Source organism: Bidens hawaiensis, unplaced genomic scaffold (assembly GCF_021521415.1).
Source record: "Bidens hawaiensis isolate Kalapana, Puna unplaced genomic scaffold, B.hawaiensis_p1.1 tig00031120_1, whole genome shotgun sequence".
Taxonomy (NCBI): Eukaryota; Viridiplantae; Streptophyta; class Magnoliopsida; order Asterales; family Asteraceae; genus Bidens; species Bidens hawaiensis.
This window is the reverse complement of record NW_027505205.1, coordinates 21700-43052: the sequence shown is the minus strand read 5'-3', so window position 1 is coordinate 43052 and position 21353 is coordinate 21700.

The following is a 21353-nucleotide window of genomic DNA, read 5'->3' as shown; positions in this document are numbered from 1 at the left end:
ATTTTGGCATGGTGGAGAGAGAGCCAATCCATACCAATGATAATGTCGAAGCTTCCCATTTGCATAGGGATAAGGTCGATGGAGAATTTTTATCCAATAAGACTAATCGTGCAATTTCAAATGATAAAGTCAATAGTGATCGAACTACCGTTTTCTATCTCTATCGTGAAAGGCTTAGATAATTTACTACGTGGCACATCAAATATGTATTCAAAATCAAAGGAAATAAAGCTCATATTGGCTCCCGAATCAAATAGTACCGAGGCATGGTGCTTATTAACTAAGGAACGTACCGTTCACCGCGTCATTAGAGTTTCGGGCTTGATGAGCATTGATGGTGAAAGCTTGTCCTTGAGTTCCTCGAGGTGCTTGGGTTTCAGAGGTCAAAGCTTGAGGTGTTGGAGCTTGATAAGCTTGCATGACCATGGGTTGAGCTTGAAGAGTTGGTGGAGCCATGAGTTGGGGTACATGGGGTTGATAAGCTTGCACTTGATATGCTTGGGAGGTGTAGTAGGGTTGTGATGCAACATAGGCTTGGTGGGCTTGAGCGAGTCGAGGACAGGCATTACGGAGGTGATTTGGGTCACCACAATTGTAGCAAGCCCTAACGGGGTTAATGATTGGAACATGAGGGATGGCTTGGTTGGGTTGGTTTGTCGATGCGAACAGCAGTGGAGCGGCTTGCACACGAGGTACTTTTCTACAATATTGGGTGAGGTGGCCGAATCGGTGGCGGTTGGTGCACACCCGACAAGCGGCTTGGGCCGGGTGGTGGCGTTGGCAAGTGTTGCAATATGGGTGTGGGCCGGTGTAGGGCTTCTTGTTTGGAGGGGCTTGTTGGGCTTGTGGTTGGGCTAAGACATAATTTTGGGAGTTGTTGTGATTGTTATTCTTGGAGGATTCGGGCTTAGATTCCTTAGTGGGCTAAGGTGTGGGCTTATCATTAGGCTTTTTAGAACTCTTCCGCGTCAAGGTCCCGGCCTTAACGTGGTTCTCGGTGAGGGTACCGGCTAGGGTGATGGCATCATGGAGGGTTTGAGGATCCCGACTTAGGACGGAATCTTATATTTGCATAGGCAAACCTGAGATGTACTTGTCAATTGTACGTTCAAGGGGAGTGACCATGTGAGGGATGAGAAGGCTCAGTTCATGGAAACGATTGTTGTAGACGGTGTCATTACCACTTTCTTGTTTCAAATTCCAAAATTCCTCTTCCAACTTCCAAAGCTCATGTTTCGGGCAAAACTTCTTGAGCATGAGTTTCTTGAGGTTATCCCATGGAAAAGCCATGGCAACCTCGGCGCCAAGCGTGCGCTTCTCACCATTCCACCAATTGAGGGCATTCTTCTTGAGTACGCTCGAGGGGTAGGTGGTTTTCTTGTCCTCGGGACATTCACAATGGAGGAACACGCTCTCCATTTCTTCGAACCATTGTAGGAGAATGGTAGCACCGTCGATACCGAAGTATTCGGGAGGGTTAGCACCCTTGAATTGCTTGATGGAGCAAGCAATTGGGTTCGGAGTTGTGGATGATGTAGGAGCATTCACAGTTTGCAATTAAGATATGATCGTTGGGAGGGCTTCCACGATGCCCTAAGCAATTCGGGACGACATGCTACGGCCAGGTTGCCGGTGCGACAGTTACAGTTGATGAGGCGAGAAGACATACTGCAGGGGTAAAATGTGTAAATTGCGTAAGACTCGGGTAAATGTCCCAAATATAGAAATTGACGAAATATAGTAATTGTGCATTGAGATTGGGATTGTGTTTGAGGTTGTGTATTTCATTACTTAGGGAAAGTTGTGATTATACAAGTCTTGTCATTTTTTTTTAATATTATGAAAACATATCTTAAAATGTAAATGGATTCATTTGTTGGTTAGGGCTTCATGAACCACCATAAGTCCTTCCAACAAAATGAAAAACATTGAAAACTTAAATAAAATCATTTAAAATCGAATTGGCGGGGGGGGGGGGTGTTGAGGTAGACGGTTGAAGTAATTCGGGAACCACCCCGTATTTACATACTTCTCCCATCAACTTCAACAAAACACAATACAGAAAAACCGAGTTTAGCCACGTATCACCGTGAATTCGGTTTATAATTTAAGAGTGTGATCGTCACATGACCGCATTTGATACAATGAGGGTAGTAGATTCGGTTTCGTTTAGAGTGATAGGCTTTGGCTAAATAAGTTTCACACCCTTACCGAACACTCCAGGAAGGCAACCGGGTCTCGCGGTTGATTGAGATTTATGCGCATTGCACTTCCTTAGGCTCGCAAGCCTTGGTGTCAAGTGTTCGGTAAACAAGGGTGTCACTCTTACAGTTTACTACATATCCGTCACACGAATCTTCCTCAAGGAGAGAGGGGAGTGAAAATGCGGGATTTCTTAATGAATTTCCCATTTTTTTTAAAAAAAATCGTCCTAAAGTTTTGAAACCAATTTTGAGAGTGAGGCATAGCCTCGGATTAGGTATGTGCCTTTGTGTACAATTGTATATGATGAACAATATAAATATGCTAAGCTATGTACAAAAATTTAAACAAGTAGGGTGTAACAACTCGGGTCTTTCATTAAATTATTAATTTCCAATACCCGACCCGTTTTTGTGTTCGGGTAATTTTATCAATATAACACCGCATTTATCGAATTATTTCTATTATTTTAATATTATTGTTTAATATAATTGTTTAACTATCATAATAGTTTTGAAATATATACAATTTACACCCTACACTATACTTTGACCACAGTATGTATCCACATTAAAATGTCAGGGACCTTTTTGTAGATATAATTTAAATATATTATTTACCCAGATCTAACACCCAACCCATACCCTATATCCGACCCACATCATAACCCGTGACCCGTTTTGGCTTACTTTCACCTCAATGTTCGTCATAATCATGGAATTGATTATGGTAAATCGTGGATACGTGCATTCCAAACTACACCGACAATTTAATTTGGGTAATAAGAATCACAATTTGATCGTGTTTACGTTTTTAACAATCCTTCTATAACTACTTTGGGTTAGACCATTTACACATGATCATAATACAATTAAACAACAGGAAACCATCTCCATACTCTCGCGAACCTAACCCTACGTTTAATTGATTTATATCACCCTGCAACTCGACGAACAAGACCATGTTTGGCCATCAGCCTTCCGTTCCCCCGTTGACCATCGATTCACAACGTTAGCTGGTACTTTATTTAAGATTATTGGTCGTTATTCAGTGCTTAACATTAACCCTAATGTGAATTAAACCAACTGTTAATGAACTAACCAGCTGTGATTTCTAGGGTTTATTATCAATTTGGGGTTTTTAATTAGAAATGTATTTAAATTTTTATTTTCAGTTTATAACCAACTGATCCTGTAGCTCAATTGGTGGGTTGTTATGCGTGCTTAGTGCTTGAGCCGGCTAGGGGCGCGGGTTCGAGCCCCCCTGGACGCGGCTGTGTTTTTGTTATTTATTTTATTATATTTTTATTTTCTATATATTGTTTTAGGGTTTAATGATGTATAATTATTAAATATTAATTATAAAATAAATATTATTTTATTAAAAACCGATATCTTGGAGTTTACTGCTTTTGTCAAATCTTGTTAAAATCTTTTGTTGACGTATATATATATATATATGTATATATATGTATGTATGTATGTATGTATGCGTTATAAGTATATTTTAATAATAATAGTAAATCTAATTCTTTTTATTTAGAACCCTACCCTTTGATTCACGTTTCGTCATAATTGAATGTCCTTATAAACTTGTTTATATATATATAGATATATATTTATAATAATAAGCGTATCAAATAGATTTTCGTTAAAAGATTTAAACAAAATATTTATTTATATCTTAGTACTAACTACATTTAATTATCTACACATTATTATAATTATCTATTTATTTATATATTAGTAACTTATTTATTTAAATAATTAAAGGTATATTTCAATTAAATTATTTTATTTAGTTGGTATATTTAATTATTTATTTATATTTTATTATTACAATCATATCTTGTATCTTAAATATCTAAATTATTAAGTATTTAATATTATATTATGGGTAATTATTAGGGAATTTATAATTATTAAGACTATTAATAACAATGACCATAATGATTAATCGATCAATTAATAAACATCTTAATCCCAGACATAACTCAAATCACATCGAAATCTTAATTCATTAAAGTATGTTATATCATTTATAATTAATTCATATTAATATTATTTAACTATAAGTTCTTGACGGTATATCCCGAAGGGTTTACTTTTCTCATCATCCTCATTTGTATTTCATTCATCTGATCAGGTGAGTACCACATTCCCGTGTTTTTACTCGTTTTCCACGTTTTGGGAACATATGCGTAAATATATTTCTCATATATACTTATACTCAAAACTGCAATTATGTAACATCCTAAATATTATAATATTAAATAAAGAAAGTTGTGTTTAGTTATCGTATGTTAATATTTAATTAGTATTAAATAAAGAAAGAAAAATGGACTTAGATTAATTAAGATGGAATAATGGGTGAGATGGGCCTTAGGTCCATGGGCTTTAGGGAGTATAGATATATCCTTAAGCCATCCTAAAACCCTAACTCTCATTCCATCTTTCCATAATCTCTACACACTCAAAAACACACGCATACACCTTACTATAGACGGCCGAGATAAAGGAAGAGAGGTGAAGCGAGATCGAACGTTGAATATTAGTAGATCTTCCTTATACAAGATAGATCCAAGGTTTAAAGTTCGTAAGCAAGCTAACCAAGACCAAACGAACACATTAAGGTATGTTCTTGATCTTAAAGTTTATGTTTTAACAAGTTTTTGGCCTTGAAACTTAAAACTAGAATAGATCAGGTATAAACGAAACATAAAGTTGTAAACCTGATGTTAGAAACGAACTTAACGAACATATGGACATGAACGACTCATTTAAAATAAACCCTAGATCTAGTTTTGAGCATTTTCCATAAAGGTTCATACTTTATGTTATAAACAAATCAAGTTTTGGCCAAGAGTGGTTTGGGGAGCGCATATGAATTAATATTGAGCCCAATTAGGGTGTGCGGCCGATAAACGAAATGAAAACAAGCATTTAAGGACCCAAACCCGTAACCCTTGGGTTGTCCGAAACCCATCAGCTCAGTCAAGCTGTTATCATCGATTTCAATGGAGTTTCGATTACATCATGGACTGATTACTTGATATATATATACACATACATACTCGATTACAGCTGACACATCAATTACAATGTGTTCGAAGCCTCTAGACTCGATTACATTGAGTCCATTTACAACCCAAAATATCGATCACTTTAGAGATTGTTTTCATTAACCAACTCACATACATTATACTTGGATCCGATTCTAGACAATAGATTACAATAGGGATCGTTTACAATACAACTAGCTTACAAGGGACTCGAAAACAATGGGTTAGTCGATTACAATATAGAAGGTCCCATACAGTGAATTCGTTTACAATTAGCATCACTTACAAAATATGCATATGTATATATACACTCGCATACAAATACACGCGCTCACAATTGGTACTCAATTACAATGACTCAGACCTATGTAACTCGTCCACTTGGAACTCGATTACAATAAAGGAGCTGATTACAATTGAAGTAATCAATCCAAACTTAACTAGAATACACCTTGGCTCGGTTACATTATAATCAAATCCAAAGGAGACTCGCTTACAATAAGCTACCCAAGCACATGTAACTCGCATACAACTGAACTCGAATGCAATATGGTCGATTACATTTGTATATCGCTTACTTAGCTATCGATAACAATGAACTTAGTTACGTTGAGTTCGGTTACAAGTTTTATACTTTGATCGATTACAATCCATCTTCACTTGCATGGGTACTCGATTACATTCCCTACTTGAACACAAGAGGGACCCGATTACAACTTACACTTGAACACTTGAAGCCAGCCGTTACAACTTATACTCGCATACAATATAAACATGAATACAGGGTTACCTTTTAATAGAACTGAAAAGAAGGGAAGTAGGATTAACAAAGGAAAGGGAGGAAGGAACTTAACATATATATATATATAAAAGTATGTAATACAATAGGGTTTAAAGGAATAAAATAATTTAAGTATAAAGTAATCTAATACTATACCATTAGATTACACCAGACTTAGCCATTTTGGATGAATTGCAAATAGTACAAGTTTTAATACATGAAACTTATATACTGTTAGTAGAGCTCAGTTAAAGAAGGGGTTAACTATTAACGAAGAAAGAAACAGGATCAAGTTGAGTTTCTAGCCCCATTCCTTGTTATGTTTTAGGGGCTGTGTGCATACTCGATGTGATTGTTAATACATTTATCCTAAGTGATAAGTGTATGCCTTATGAGATTATGTGAAAGGTATGAATGATTGCTTGTCGGTACGTGAACGATCTTCGGATATTGTATCTACTGTCAAGTGATAATGCTATGTATAATGTATGTATGATATGTATGTATATATGTATGGATGTAAAATGATGTATGGTTGTATGGTAACGAAGTGGGAACCGAACCCTAATAATATTCGAGGAAAGAGGGAACCGGTCCCTAATAATACTTGAGGCAAGAGGGAACCGAACCCTAATAATATTTGAGGCAAGATGGAACCGGGCCCTAATAATACTCGAGGAAAGTAGGGCGTAATGCTCTTTAAAACGTAAGTTATGAAGGTAAGTAAGTATAAGATAAAAGTATGAAAGTATGAACGAAAGTATGTAAATATGAATCTGTTGTATGTTGTATGATTAACTAGAACTCACTCAGCGTAGCTGACTTTTAGTAGGCACACGGGTGAGTAGGATGATGCAGCTCGCTTGAGGGAAACACGTGGCAAATGAATAAGAGGCTGGCATCTGAAGACTCAAGACGTTGATTAATTTATGTTTTAAATTTAAAGACAACAAGTTTGTTAAGACATAGTTATAGATTAATATGTAATGTTTTTATGAAAGTTTAATATTCTGCGAATGATTTAATTAACTCTGATGATTAGAACTATGTTAATGAGTAAATCCAACGTCCAAATGTGAGGCACCAGTAACGGGGCCTTACAAGTTGGTATCAGAGCAAAGTTCGAGAGATTTAAGCAACCTACATGCTTAGACTCGAACAAAGAATGGTATTTAAGTAAGAAGATGCCAATTCAAGAATGCCATGTGTTACTCAAGCAAGCTCAGTAAAGGTAAAGTGTATGGTTAGATAATAAATGTTAATGTTAGCTTGATTGCTAGAGAAAGGATACGTTAGTGATACGGATAGGATTTCTTGATCTTTGATTGATTAACTGTTTAAGATTAGAACTAGCGCAAATAGACTCATAAGAGGAAGTGTATAGGACATGGAAAGTAACGTGATCAGCTAATCACAGCTGGCCACTGTTATTACCTTTTAGCCTTACTATCCTTGTACTAAATAATTCCTTGAGTGATAACGTTTTTGTTTTCCCTTTTAGAATACGATGGCTGGAACTGCAGGAATTGTGAGAGCTGGAGGTCGCACTAGACGTCGTGGCAGGCCTCGTCGTGTCCGATAACCTTCGGTTGAAACAACTTCTAACACCGGAGATGAAGAAAGCGCAGCTGGAAGAAACCCGAGCAACAACAGAGGGGTTCAACTAAATCCCGCAATTCAAGCAGCTATTATTCAAGCTGTAGCCACTGCTGTGAAGAACTTAACTCTGGAAGGGTCGGTTAGAAATCGTGAGAGAACTGCGGGAGGGGGAGGAGGTGATGGTAAGAAAGATGATGAAAGAGAGAGGGAGGCCTCGAGTGTAGTTAAGTCTGTGAAGGTCGATGACAGAAAAAGAGGCCGAGGTGGGTGCAACTATAAGTCCTTCACGGGATGTGACCCATCGAAGCTGGCTGGTTTGGGAGACGCAATCGCTACTCTCCAATGGATAACCACTATGGACAAGGTTATCCGCATTAGCGAGTGACGTCCTGACCAAGTTGTCGGTTATGCTACCCAATCGTTTGGTGATGAGGCAATGTATTGGTGGGAATCGATTGAGCAGAGGAAGAGTTAAGAGGAGATCAAGTATATGAAGTGGGAGGATCTCATGGAATTGGTTATGAAGAGATTCTGTGCTGACGCCGAGGTTGAAAGGGCGAAGATGAAGTTCCTGAACTTGAAAGCTGGAAAGATGACACATCGTGAGTATACCACCGAGTTCAACCGAATTTCTAGGTTGGTACCCAATATGGTTAACACTGAGGCTATAAGAATCAAGTGCTATGTGAGGGGATTGCCACAGAAATTCCGCATACTAGACATGATGAATAAACTAGCTACTTTTGACTCTGCTGTCGAACTCGCAGTGATGGTTTATGAGGACCTGGCTGTGGATGATGTTGTTGTGGGGGAAGAGAAGAAGGATAAGAAGTGGGTCGCTCCTGTTAAACGGCCCGGTACTCAGTTGTGGAACTCCAAGGACACGAAACAGAAGGTGTGGGAGAAGAAGTCGTGTAAGACTTGTGGTAAGATGCATGGTGGAGAGTGTAGGTGGGGTATTGGCTCCGATACATGTCATAAGTGCGGGAAGATGCATGATGGGGAGTGTAGAGTTGGATCTAATGTCTGCTATAAGTGTGGAAAGGCAGGTCATTATGCTCATGAGTGCAGTGCTAAGCCCGTATGTTACAAGTGCGGTAAGACAAGTCACTTTGCTAGAGAGTGCACCGATGATGGGGCCGGGGGAAGCGGAAATAAGGATGCTGAACCAACGAGGCCAAAGACCAGAGCTTACATGCTGACCCAAGAACAAACCAAGAAGATTCCCGATGTCGTCACAGGTACGTTTCCTGTAAACGGTATTTCTGCTTCTGTATTATTCGATTCAGGTGCAAACAAAAGTTTCTTAACCACGCCATTTAGTAAATTAGCTAAAATGAAATGTTGCCGAGTATCTGAAAATTTTATAGTAAAAACCGCTAGTGACACTTCGGTTAAAATAATGAAAATGGTTAAGGAATGTAAGATATAGTTAGAGGGACATGAATTCCCTGTTACTTTGTATGTTATGACCTTAGGAGGGTTTGATCTGGTTTTGGGTATGGATTGGTTGTCTGAGTATGAGGCTCAGATAGTGTGTAAGAGTAGAATATAATAAGGTTAAAGTCCTTGGATGGTAGTGCGGTGAAGGTTTATGGTGATAAGGAAAGTTCTGGGCTTAATGTCATTTCGATGATAAAAGCCGAGGGTTTGTGGCGAGGCTGCGGTGCCTACCTGGCGTATATTGTCAACGCAACGGTCGAGATGAAAGAAATGAAAGATGTTCCTATCATGCGCGACTACCCAGAAGAAGTATTCCCTGAGGATATTCCGGGGTTGCCATCGGAGCGAGAGAGAGAATTCCAGATAGACCTAGTACTAGGAGCCCAACCCGTCGCGAAAGCGCCTTACCGTTTAGCGTCATCTGAGATGAAAGAATTCATGCCCCAACTGCAGGAACTCCTCGACAAAGGTTTTATAAGGCTGGGTGTTTCCCCGTGGGGCGCGCTGGTGTTGTTTGTGAATAAGAAGGATGGAAGCATGAGAATGTGTATAGATTATCGAGAGATGAATAAGCTTACGGTAAAGAATATATATCCTCTACCAAGGATTGATGATCCGTTTGACCAACTGTAAGGTTCAAGTTGGTTCTCATGAATAGATCTCAGATCAGGCTATCATCAGCTAAAAGTGAAAGAGGCAGACATCCCCAAGACAGCGTTTCGGACGCGATATGGACACTACGAGTTCCTCGTGATGTCGTTCGGTATAACGAATGCTCCCGCGACGTTTATGGACATGATGAACAGGGTGTGTCAGCCGATGTTGGATAAGTCGGTGATCGTCTTTGTTAATGATATATTGATTTATTCAAAGAACGAGTCTGATCATGCTGAGCATTTGAGAGATGTATTGGGGACTCTGAAGAAAGAGAAATTGTATGCTAAGTTTTCGAAATACGCGTTCTGGTTACGAGAAGTGCAATTTCTAGGCCGCGTGATTAATCCTGAAGGGATTACCGTAGACCCCGCTAAGATTGAAGCGATAACAAATTGGAAGACTCCACAAAATCCGACTGATATACGAAGCTTCTTAGGTTAGCTGGCTACTATAGAAGATTCATCGAAGGTTTCTCCAAGATAGCCGCCCCGTTGACCGGTATGACCCGAAAGTCGATAGTATTCAGTTCGGGAAGGTTTCAAGAAGAAGCTTTTGAAGAATTAAAGAAGAGACTCACACAAGCTCCAATCCTTGGTTTACCCGATGGTGACGAGGATTTGGTTGTTTGTATTGATGCTTCATATCGTGGGTTAGGTTGCGTGTTGATGCAACGAGGAAAAGTGATAGCAAACGCGTCTAGACAGTTGAAAGTCCATGAGAGTATTTATCCGACACATGATTTAGAGCTAGCAACAATAGTACATGCTCTCAAGATATGGAGGCAATATCTGTATGGTACTAAGTGTACCATCTACATAGATCATAAGAGTTTAAAGTACTTCTTCGAGCAGAAGGAATTAAACATGAGACAGAGAAGATGGTTGAAGTTGATTAAAGATTATGACTGCGACATTAAGTACTACCCTGGTAAAGCTAATGTGGTCGTCGACGCGCTAAGTCGTAAGAATGAGGAAGTCCTTGCAACAGTAAAGTCGTACCAGTTGATTATGAATTCAGGCCTTTTTGAATAAATCATCGAAGTACAGTCAGAGGTGTTAGTAGATGAAGGGTTAGTGAAGAAAGAAAGAATTTACGGCCAACAAGATGAGTTGATGGAAAACACTCATAGTGTTAAGACTAGGTTTGACAGTATGTGGATTCCACGACATGGAGATCTTAGAGATAGAATCTTAGAAGAAGCTCATAAGTCAAGATACTCAATCTATCCAAGAGCAACGAAGATGTACCAAGATTTGAAAAGAGATTACTGGTGGCCAGGGATGAAAAATGATGTGGTGGATGATGTTAGTAAGTGCTTAACTTGTTTACAAGTCAAACCCGAACATCAGAAACCTTATGGGAAGATGCAACCGCTTGAGATACCTGAATGGAAATGGGAACACATCACCATGGATTTCATAACAAAGCTACCTCGCACAGCTAAGCATCATGATACCATCTGGGTGATTGTGGACTGTTTGACCAAAAGTGCTCACTTTCTGTCTATACGAGAGGCTATATCGTTAGAAACGTTAGCAAATTTGTTCATCAAATAGGTTGTATCTAAGCATGGTTTACCGATATCGATCGTGTCTAATAGAGATACTTGGTTTACTTCAAGGTTTTGGAAGAGGTTCCATGAAGCCATGGGAACGAGATTGAACATCAGTACAGCGTATCATCCTCAAACTGATGGACAGTCTGAAAGGACGATTCAAACCCTTGAGGATATTCTACGTGCTTGTGTTTTAGATTGTGGCGGAAGTTGGGATGATCACCTGCATCTAGTAGAGTTCTCCTATAACAACAGTTACCATTCAAGTATTGGTATGCCACCATTTGAAATGCTTTATGGTAGACGATATAGAACCCCGGTATGTTGGGGAGAGATTGGTCAGAAAGAAATGGGAAGCCTAGAAGTTGTTCAAGAGACATCTTCAAAGTTCGATCGATTAAGGCAAGAATGAAAGCTGCTCAAGATAGATAGAAGTCGTATGCTGATAAGAGGCGACGACCAATCGAGTTTAACGTTGGTGACAATGTGATGCTCAAGGTCTCGCCTTGGAAAGGGATTATCCGTTTTAGGAAAAGAGGAAAGTTGAGTCCAAGATACATTGGACCGTTTAAGATTATAGATCGCGTGGGTGAAGTAGCTTATAAGCTGGATTTACCCTATGAGTTAGAAGGAATTCATTCAACCTTCCATGTTTCTCATCTGGAAATGTCTAGCTAATGACACGTCTCATGTGCCATTGATGGACATTGAAGTTGATGAACAGCTGAACTACATTGAACAACCGATAGAGATTGTTGATCGCAAGGAGAAGCAACTTCGTCACAAGGTTATACCTTTACTGAAAGTGATATGAAAGCATCGCAAGGGATCAGATGCTACATGGGAAGCTAAGAATGAGATGCGCAAGTTTTACCCTAATCTGTTTAAGAAATAGTTAGGTTTCGGAGACGAAATTCTTTAAGGAGGGAAGACTTGTAACATCCTAAATATTATAATATTAAATAAAGAAAGTTGTGTTTAGTTATCGTGTGTTAATATTTAATTAGTATTAAATAAAGAAAGAAAGATGAACTTAGATTAATTAAGATGGAATAATGGGTGAGATGGGCCTTAGGTCCAAGGGCTTTAGGGAGTATAAATATCTCCTTAAGCCATCCTAAAACCCTAACTCTCATTCCACCTTTCCATAATCTCTACACACTCAAAAACACACGCACACACCTTACTATAAATGGCCGAGAGAAAGGAAGAGAGGTGAAGCAAGATCGAATGTTGAATATTAGTAGATCTTCCTTATACAAGATAGATCCAAGGTTTAAAGTTCATAAGCAAGCTAACCAAGACCAAACGAACACATAAAGGTATGTTCTTGATCTTAAAGTTTATGTTTTAACAAACGGTTGGCCTTGAAACTTAAAACTAGAATAGATCAGGTATAAACGAAACATAAAGTTGTAAACCTGATGTTAGAAACGAACTTAACGAACATATGGACATGAACGACTCATTTAAAATAAACCTTAGATCTAGTTTTGAGCATTTGCCATAAAGGTTCATACTTTATGTTATAAACGAATCAAGTTTTGGCCAAGAGTGGTTTGGGGAGCGCGTATGAATTAATATTAAGCCCTATTAGGGTGTGCGTCCGATAAACGAAATTAAAACAAGGGTTTAAGGACCCAAACCCGTAACCCTTGGGTTGTCCGAAACCCATCAGCTCAGTCAAGCTGTTATCATCGATTTCAATGGAGTTTCGATTACATCATGGACTGATTACTTGATATATATACATATACATACTCGATTACAGCTGACACATCAATAACAATGTGTTCGAATCCTCTAGACTCGATTATATTGAGTCCATTTACAACCCAAAATATCGATCAATTTAGAGCTTGTTTTCTTTAACCAACTCGCATACATTTTACTTGGATCCGATTCTGGACAATCGATTACAATAGGGATCGTTTACAATACAACTCCCTTACAAGGGACTCGAAAACAATGGGTTAATCGATTACAATATAGAAGGTCGCATACAGTGAATTCGTTTACAATCAGCATCGCTTACAAAATATGCATATGTATATATACACTCGCATACAAATACACCCGCTCACAATTGGTACTCGATTACAGTGAATCAGACCGATGTAACTCGTCCACTTGGAACTCGATTACAATAAGAGAGATGATTACAATTGAAGTAATCAATTCCAAACTTAACTAGAATACCCCTTGGCTCGGTTACATTATAATCAACTCCAACGGAGACTTGCTTACAATAAGCTATCCCAAACACATGTAAATCGCATACAACTAAACTCGAATGCAATATGGTCGATTACATTTATATATCACTTACTTGACTATCGATAACAATGAACTTAGTTACGTTGAGCTCGGTTACAAGTTTTATACTTAGATCGATTACAATCCATCTTCACTTGCATGGGTACTCGATTACATTCCTTTCTTGAACACAAGAGGGACCCGATTACAACTTACACTTGAACACTTGAAGCTAGCTGTTACAACTTATACTTGCATACAATATAAACATGAATACAGAGTTAGCTTTTAATAGAACCAAAAAAAGGGAAGCATGATTAACAAAGGAAAGGGAGGAAGGAACTTAACATATATATAAAAGTATATGAATACAATAGGGTTTAAAGGAATAAAATAAACTAAGTATAAAGTAATCTAATACTATACTATTAGATTACACCAGACATAGTCATTTTGGCTGAATTGCAAATAGTACAAGTTTTAATACATGAAACTTATATACAGTTAGCAGAGCTCAGTTAAAGAAAGGGTTAACTATTAACGGAGAAAGAAACAGGATCCCGGTGAGTTTCTAGCCCCATTCCTTGTTATGTTTTCGGGGCTGTGTGCATACTCGATGTGATTGTTAATACATTTATCCTAAGTGATAAGTGTATGCCTTATGTTATTATGTGAAAGGTATGAATGATTGCTTATCGGTACGTGAACGATCTTCGGTTGTTGCACCTACTGCCAAGTTATAATGCTATGTATAATGTATGTATGATATGTATGTATATATGTATGAATGTAAAATGATGTATGGTTGTATGGTATCAAAGAGGGAACCAAACCTTAATAATATTCGAGGCAAGAGGGAACCGGGCCCTAATAATACTCGAGGCAAAAGGGAACCGAATCCTAATAATATTCGAGGCAAGAGGGAACCGAGCCCTAATAATACTCGAGGAAAGTAGGGTGTAATGCTCTTTAAAACGTAAGTTATGAAGGTAAGTAAGTATAAGATAAAAGTATGAAAGTATGAACGAAAGTATGTAAGTATGAATGTGTTTTATGTTGTATGATTAAATAGAACTCACTCAGCGTAGCTGATTTTTAGTATGCACGCAGGTGAGTAGGATGAAGCAGCTCGCTTGAGGGAAACACGTGGCAAATGAATAAGAGGCTGGCATCTGAAGACTCAAGACGTTTATTAATTTATGTTTTAAATTTAAAGACAACATGTTTGTTAAGACATAGTTATGGATTAATATGTAATGTTTTTATGAAAGTTTAATATTCCGCGAATGATTTAATTAACTCTGATGATTAGAACTATGTTAATGAGTAAATCCAACGTCCAAATGTGAAGCACCGGCAACGGGGCTTTACAAATTATTGGCTTATGTGTTAACAACTTATACCTTACTTGTTTATGTGCTTATTTTCTTTATATGCTTCCGCATTCGGAGAGGTCCAACATAATCTCGGTCTAGTATGATCATACGCCAGTCGTATAGCCTTTGTGCTTCTCGACATCTCAGTTACACTTGCTCTTTTGGTTAATTTTTTATTCTCATATGACTTGTTGCAAATGCTTATTTTTTTATATGTACTATTGTACATTTAAACTGGTGTGTTGCTCACTCAACCTTGTGTTGACAAAACTACTTTATTTTCAACGCATATGTAGGTTATCGTGTGATTTGAAGTAAGTGAAGTTAGAGGATCAATTAAGGATATATGCTAGAAGAAGAGACAATAGTATTTATAATTGTTTGATACATTATTGTTTTGTTTGGATATTGTATGGATTTGTTTTATTTGAAATTTATTTAATAGATAATGAAACTTATAATGTTGCATGATAGTAACCTTGAGAGTTGTGACAATCAGTTCACGCCCCGGCATTTCCGCCGTAGGTTGGGGTGTGACAGATTAGTATCAGAGCTGAAGGTTTAAGATAGATCGTTAGTGATGCCTTAGTAACATGCTTAGGAGCTCCATACGTGCTTATTTGTTTACCTGATGTGTTCTATTTGATTGTTTACACCTTACGTATTTGCCTTGCTAGATTAGGTACTTATTTCACTATTTAATTAATTGTTTATTTTTTTTGTCATGCACACACACACAACTCTGAAGCTATGCTTCACTCTCAAAATATTTTTATTACTCCGAGATTATGTCTCATTCTCAAAATATTTTTATAACTTTGAGGCTATGCCACAATCTTAAAATATTTATATTAACTTTTATTAGATTGTCTTTTATTGTTGGTATTTTCCTTGCGAATTTCCTAGTTTTGTTTTTGCTCGTTTTCACTTAAAACTAGGGAGTGTGACAAGATTCCCCGCCATAGTGGAAATTGTCATGTGACCGGCACTTTAAGCGTTTAACGTAATCGGCTAAACGGTTACACCCTTTATTGTGTATTATTGTTTTTAAAATGTTTAGTCGGGTGTAAACCCATGGGACGCCATGGACACGCCAACTGTACATTTGCACAATTTGTTATATTTGTGATATTTTGTTGGAACATTATCATCCGTGGTGATACACGAGATGTTTCAACTACTTATGCTTGATTTCGTTTATTCATTATTTAGTTTGGTCAATCAAATCGCCATGTAACGCTCATGGGCCGACAAACTCAATTGATTCGCTGATTCGTTAATTAAGTTGGGCCATTCAAATTTCCATGTAATTCTCATGGGAGGCCAACTCACACGTTTGTTTTGTTTTTTGTATGCTAATAAGTTGGGGAAACAAAATGCCATGGAAAGCTCATGGAAAACTCAATACATCGATGAACATTTATTATTTGTTTATTTGTTTGTTTATTTGATTTTATACGAAACGATTTATGATTTTGATTTAATTATCTAATTATTCTATTATTATATTATTCTGTTACTCAATTAGTTACTTATTAAATCATTTTGGATTCAAAATCTATTGATTCGATCTCTTTATACACTCAAAACATTTTTATTCTCCTGATCGGATACAAATTCTTCATTCATCAAGACTCGGTTATCACGAACCAATCAAAACAATTTACACTATATTATTAAAGTGCTTTCCACGTATTCTCTTATCACGCTATTATATTATCCAAATACCTCAAGTAATTTAAATAATATAGCACAATTTAATTCTCATGATATCATATACATAAACCATTAAACATATTTCAAGTATTCAACCTCAAATTTAAATTTGTTAAGACATATCAAACTTTGATAAAACTCATTCACTCATCAAATTAACTCATTGATTTTCAATTTAGATTCTAACTTATCCTTAAGTTATGAATGAACATCAGCATAACATATTTAAGTTTCGATTTACACAAATAGCTCATATGAAATCTACACAACTATCCAATCTTCTCATTAAATCACATCTTTATTAATCATAAAATGTTTTCTTCTCAACATTAAACCACATTAATCATTTATTTTCTATGACCGCCTCATGGCCACATGTTTAGTCAAGGAGATAGCTCCTGCGATCTCTAAAATATAAATTCAATTTCCAAAACATAAATGCAATCAATTCAACCTTGATCATTAACTTCTCCGCTAATAAATTCAACTCATTTACCCCTACTCATTCTCATAATAACAACAATAACAAAATGCAAGTCTAAACATCAACTATATACTGATAATCAAATTAACAATCAAACTCTACAAAATCATAGCGTCTTAAACAAGAAACTTTACGTAAAAATTTCACTTATTACGCTTCACTTGCTACTATCACTGTTCAATTCAATTCTCATATCGTTTTGTACCCAATGTAATCATTTGATTATCTTGTTAATACTTGCCACAACCATTGAAATCCTAATCACCTATGCCATGTGTGTTCCCGATTAAATCATATTCATCAAGCTCAAAATTTCCAAACATATACTATCTGTAACATTCCGTTTTTCTTTTGTTTCGGTTAATAAAACAAAAATGAGTTACTATGATTCGGGCTTGTGTTGGGTTAAATAGATATGAGTTATAGACTTGAGTTAAAAAGGAAAGAAGAAAAGATCATGGGCTTGAGCCCATGACCCATCATATATAAAAAATAATTATTCCATAATCCATTCATTTCACATATTCCATACACCACCCTAAACACATACTTAAGCTCTCTCTCTAGTTTCTCTCTTTTCTCTAGCCAAACCAAGAAGGAAAACCGATCCCGACCCGAGGTAATGATAGTATGATGTTGTATGGATCCAAACCCGCTAGATTTAGTTGCGAAACGGCGAGCCAACACCCTTAAACCGTTAAAGTCATGAGATCTGGGTGGAATCGGGTATAAACCAAACAAAAGATGAGCTTAGGGGTCACCCTAGCTCAGATATGAATTAAACGGGATGAAAAACAGTGGAAAACGAGTGAGATCTCCTTTTTCCGGCGGAATCGCGGTTTTTTGGCGACGACAACGCCGGAAAGGCGGCGCCGGAAAACAGCGTACGAGGTTAAGCATGTCAGAGAATGTTTCTGACATTCTCTGACCCAACCTAATTCGTTAGCGGAAGTTTAACGAACCATCCTTAATTCGTATGCCAATTCGTTAAGGAAAGAATGACAAACTAGCCCCCTTTGTTAAGGTCCAATTCGTTATGATGACCAGTTCATTAAGGTCCAATTCTTTATGATGACCATTTCATTATAAAAGGGTCATTCGTTATAAGAACCAGTTCGTTATAAGGTTCAGTTCGTCTTAAAGGCCAATTCGTTATAAAGGCCAATTCGCTATGAAGGACAAATCGTTATGAAGTAACGAATTAGCCAATTCGTTATGAAAGAAAGAAGTAGCGAATGAACCCCAATTCGTTAAGAATTGGGTAACGAACTAGAAGTTTAATAAAAATGACATAATGGTCCCCGGACTAAGAAAAGAATGATTTAATTACAAAGAAGCTCTCAAACTTTTGAGATAGCAAATAAAATAATAATTAAACTAGAAACACAATATGGGTAGTGATGGTTAATTGATACGTGTAATTGTTATACAGTTAGTCGCGCACAGCTCAAGAAAGGAATGACCATTAACGGTGAACGTAATCGAGTTCAGGTGAGTTTCTAGCCCATTCCTTGTTATATTTTCGGGGCTGTGTGCATACTCGATGTGATAGTTAATACACTTACCTTAAATGGTAAGCGTATGCCATGTGTGATTTGTATGTTATTTATGTATATCATAAATGTGAATGAAAGCTTGTCGGTGCGTGAACAATCTTCGGATATTGCATGCACTGCCAGGTGATGGTTTGATGATATGACTGTTGTATATGATGGATGAATGATATATGTACGTATGAAATTTACAATTATATATATAGAAAGGCATGGCAATATGGAAGAAAGGGAGACCCGATCCTAATAATATTCGAGGATGGAGGGTACCGGACCCTAATAATATCCGAGGAAGGAGGGTACCAGACCCTAATAATATCCGAGGAAGAAGGGAGACCGGACCCTAATAATATCCGAGGATGTAGGGTACCGGACCCTAATAATATCTGAGGTATTTAGGGAAAAATGCTCTTTATAAATATAAGGATAGTTATGAATATATACGGAAGAATGATGCACAAGTTAAGTATGTAATGTGTACTTTCGGGCACGTATATGTGTATGTAAAGTAAGTTATGTGATTAAATAGAACTCACTCAGCGTAGCTGACTTTTAGTATGCATGCAGGTGAGTAGATTGAGGCAGCTCGCTTGATGAAGACACATGGCATGGAATTGAAGATATTGGCATCTCAAGGAAATGTTATGATGTTTTAAGACTATGTTTTATGTTTAAACGACTATGAACGTTTGTTAAGACAATATTTGAAAATTATGTAATATATTATGGTTGAAGTTTCATATTCCGCATAAGTTTTAATTAACTCTGATAATAGAACTGTGTTTATGAGTAAATTCAATGCCCAAAAGGGCACCGGTAACGGGGCCTTACACTATTAAACCCTACTTGCAACCAAATCAAATATTTCAATTCAATCAACATCAATTATTCAAATTTTTATCGATCTAATTTATCAATTTATCTTAAATCAGATAAATCAAATCAATCATAACTAAGTTTATTAAAGAAGACGTTCTTGTCACTTTTATCTAAATATACTTTACCTTTCTCAATCGTACATTATAACAAATCTTTATTTGAATTTTGAATTTAAACAATTTCAATTCTAATAATTTATTAATGTTAAGTGATTAGGATCATGCAATAGAATCTATCTTTTCAGAGACAACTTTTTGCAATACTATACGTTCAAAAGATGTTTTGAAGATTTCATATTTTTATTAAAAAAAAATAATTCATTTTTAGCAATATTTTACACAAAGACTATCCCCTATTATAATCAAAATGTATTAAGATTATTGTTTTCTCTAAAAATCTTGTCTTTCAAATGTTTTGTAACCCACATGATGAGACGAGTTATGTGGACCATCCAATGATCTAAATAATTATGGAGGCCTACATAATTACCAAAGTCCTCGCATGGAAATCATAATGCGTGTAATTGTGTGTCATAATATAGAATCTAAAGTAGTTGGGATAACGGTAAAAATATAAAGATGATAAGGACATGGTGGATATGTCGCTGGTACATCCTACATATAAGTGTCCTTATCGGATTGTCATTTATAGTGTTGTATTGACTATCCAAAGTTTTGTGTTATGATAAATTTTTAAATTATAATTAAAATTTTCTTATCCTCAAAATGTAATAGTGTTATAGAATTCTTTAATTTCAGGACGAAATTCCCTAAAGTAGGGGAGACTGTAACAACTCGGGTCTTTCGATTAAATTATTAATTTCCAATACCCGACCCGTTTTTGTGTTCGGGTAATTTTATCAATAAAACACCACATTTATCGAATTATTTCTATTATTTTAATATTATTGTTTAATATAATTGTTTAACTATCATAATAGTTTTGAAATATATACAATTTACACCCTACACTATACTTTGACCACAGTATGTATCCACATTGAAATGTCAGGACCTTTTTGCAGATATAATTTAAATATATTATTTACCCAGATCTCACACCCAACCCATACCCTATATCCGACCCACATCATAACCCGTGACCCATTTTGGCTTACTTGCACCTCAATGTTCGTCCTAATCATGGAATTGATTATGGTAAATCGTGGATACGTGTATTCCAAACTATACCGACAATTAATTTGGGTAATAAGAATCACAATTTGATCGTGTTTACGTTTTTAACAATCCTTCTATAACTACTTTGGGTTAGAGCATTTACACATAGTCATAATACAATTAAACAAAAGGAAACCATCTCCATACTCTCTCAAACCTAACCCTACGTTTAATTGATTTATATCACCCTGCAACTCGACGAACAAGACCATGTTTGGCCGTCAGCCTTCCGTTCCCCCGTTGACCATCGATTCACAACGTTAACTGCTATTTTATTTATGATTATTGGTCGTTATTCGGTTCTTAACATTAACCCTAATGTGAATTAAACCAACTGTTAATGAGTTAACCAATTGGGATTTCTAGGGTTTATTATCAATTTGGGGTTTTTAATCAGCAATGTATTTAAAGATTTATTTTCAGTTTATAACCAACTGATCTTGTAGCTCAATTGGTGGGTTGTTATGCGTGTTTAGTGTTTGAGTCGGCTAGGGGCGCGGGTTCGAGACCCCTGGACGCGGCTGTGTTTTTGTTATTTATTTTATTATGTTTTTATTTTCTATATATTGTTTTAGGGTTTAATGATGTATAATTATTAAAAGTATAGAATAAA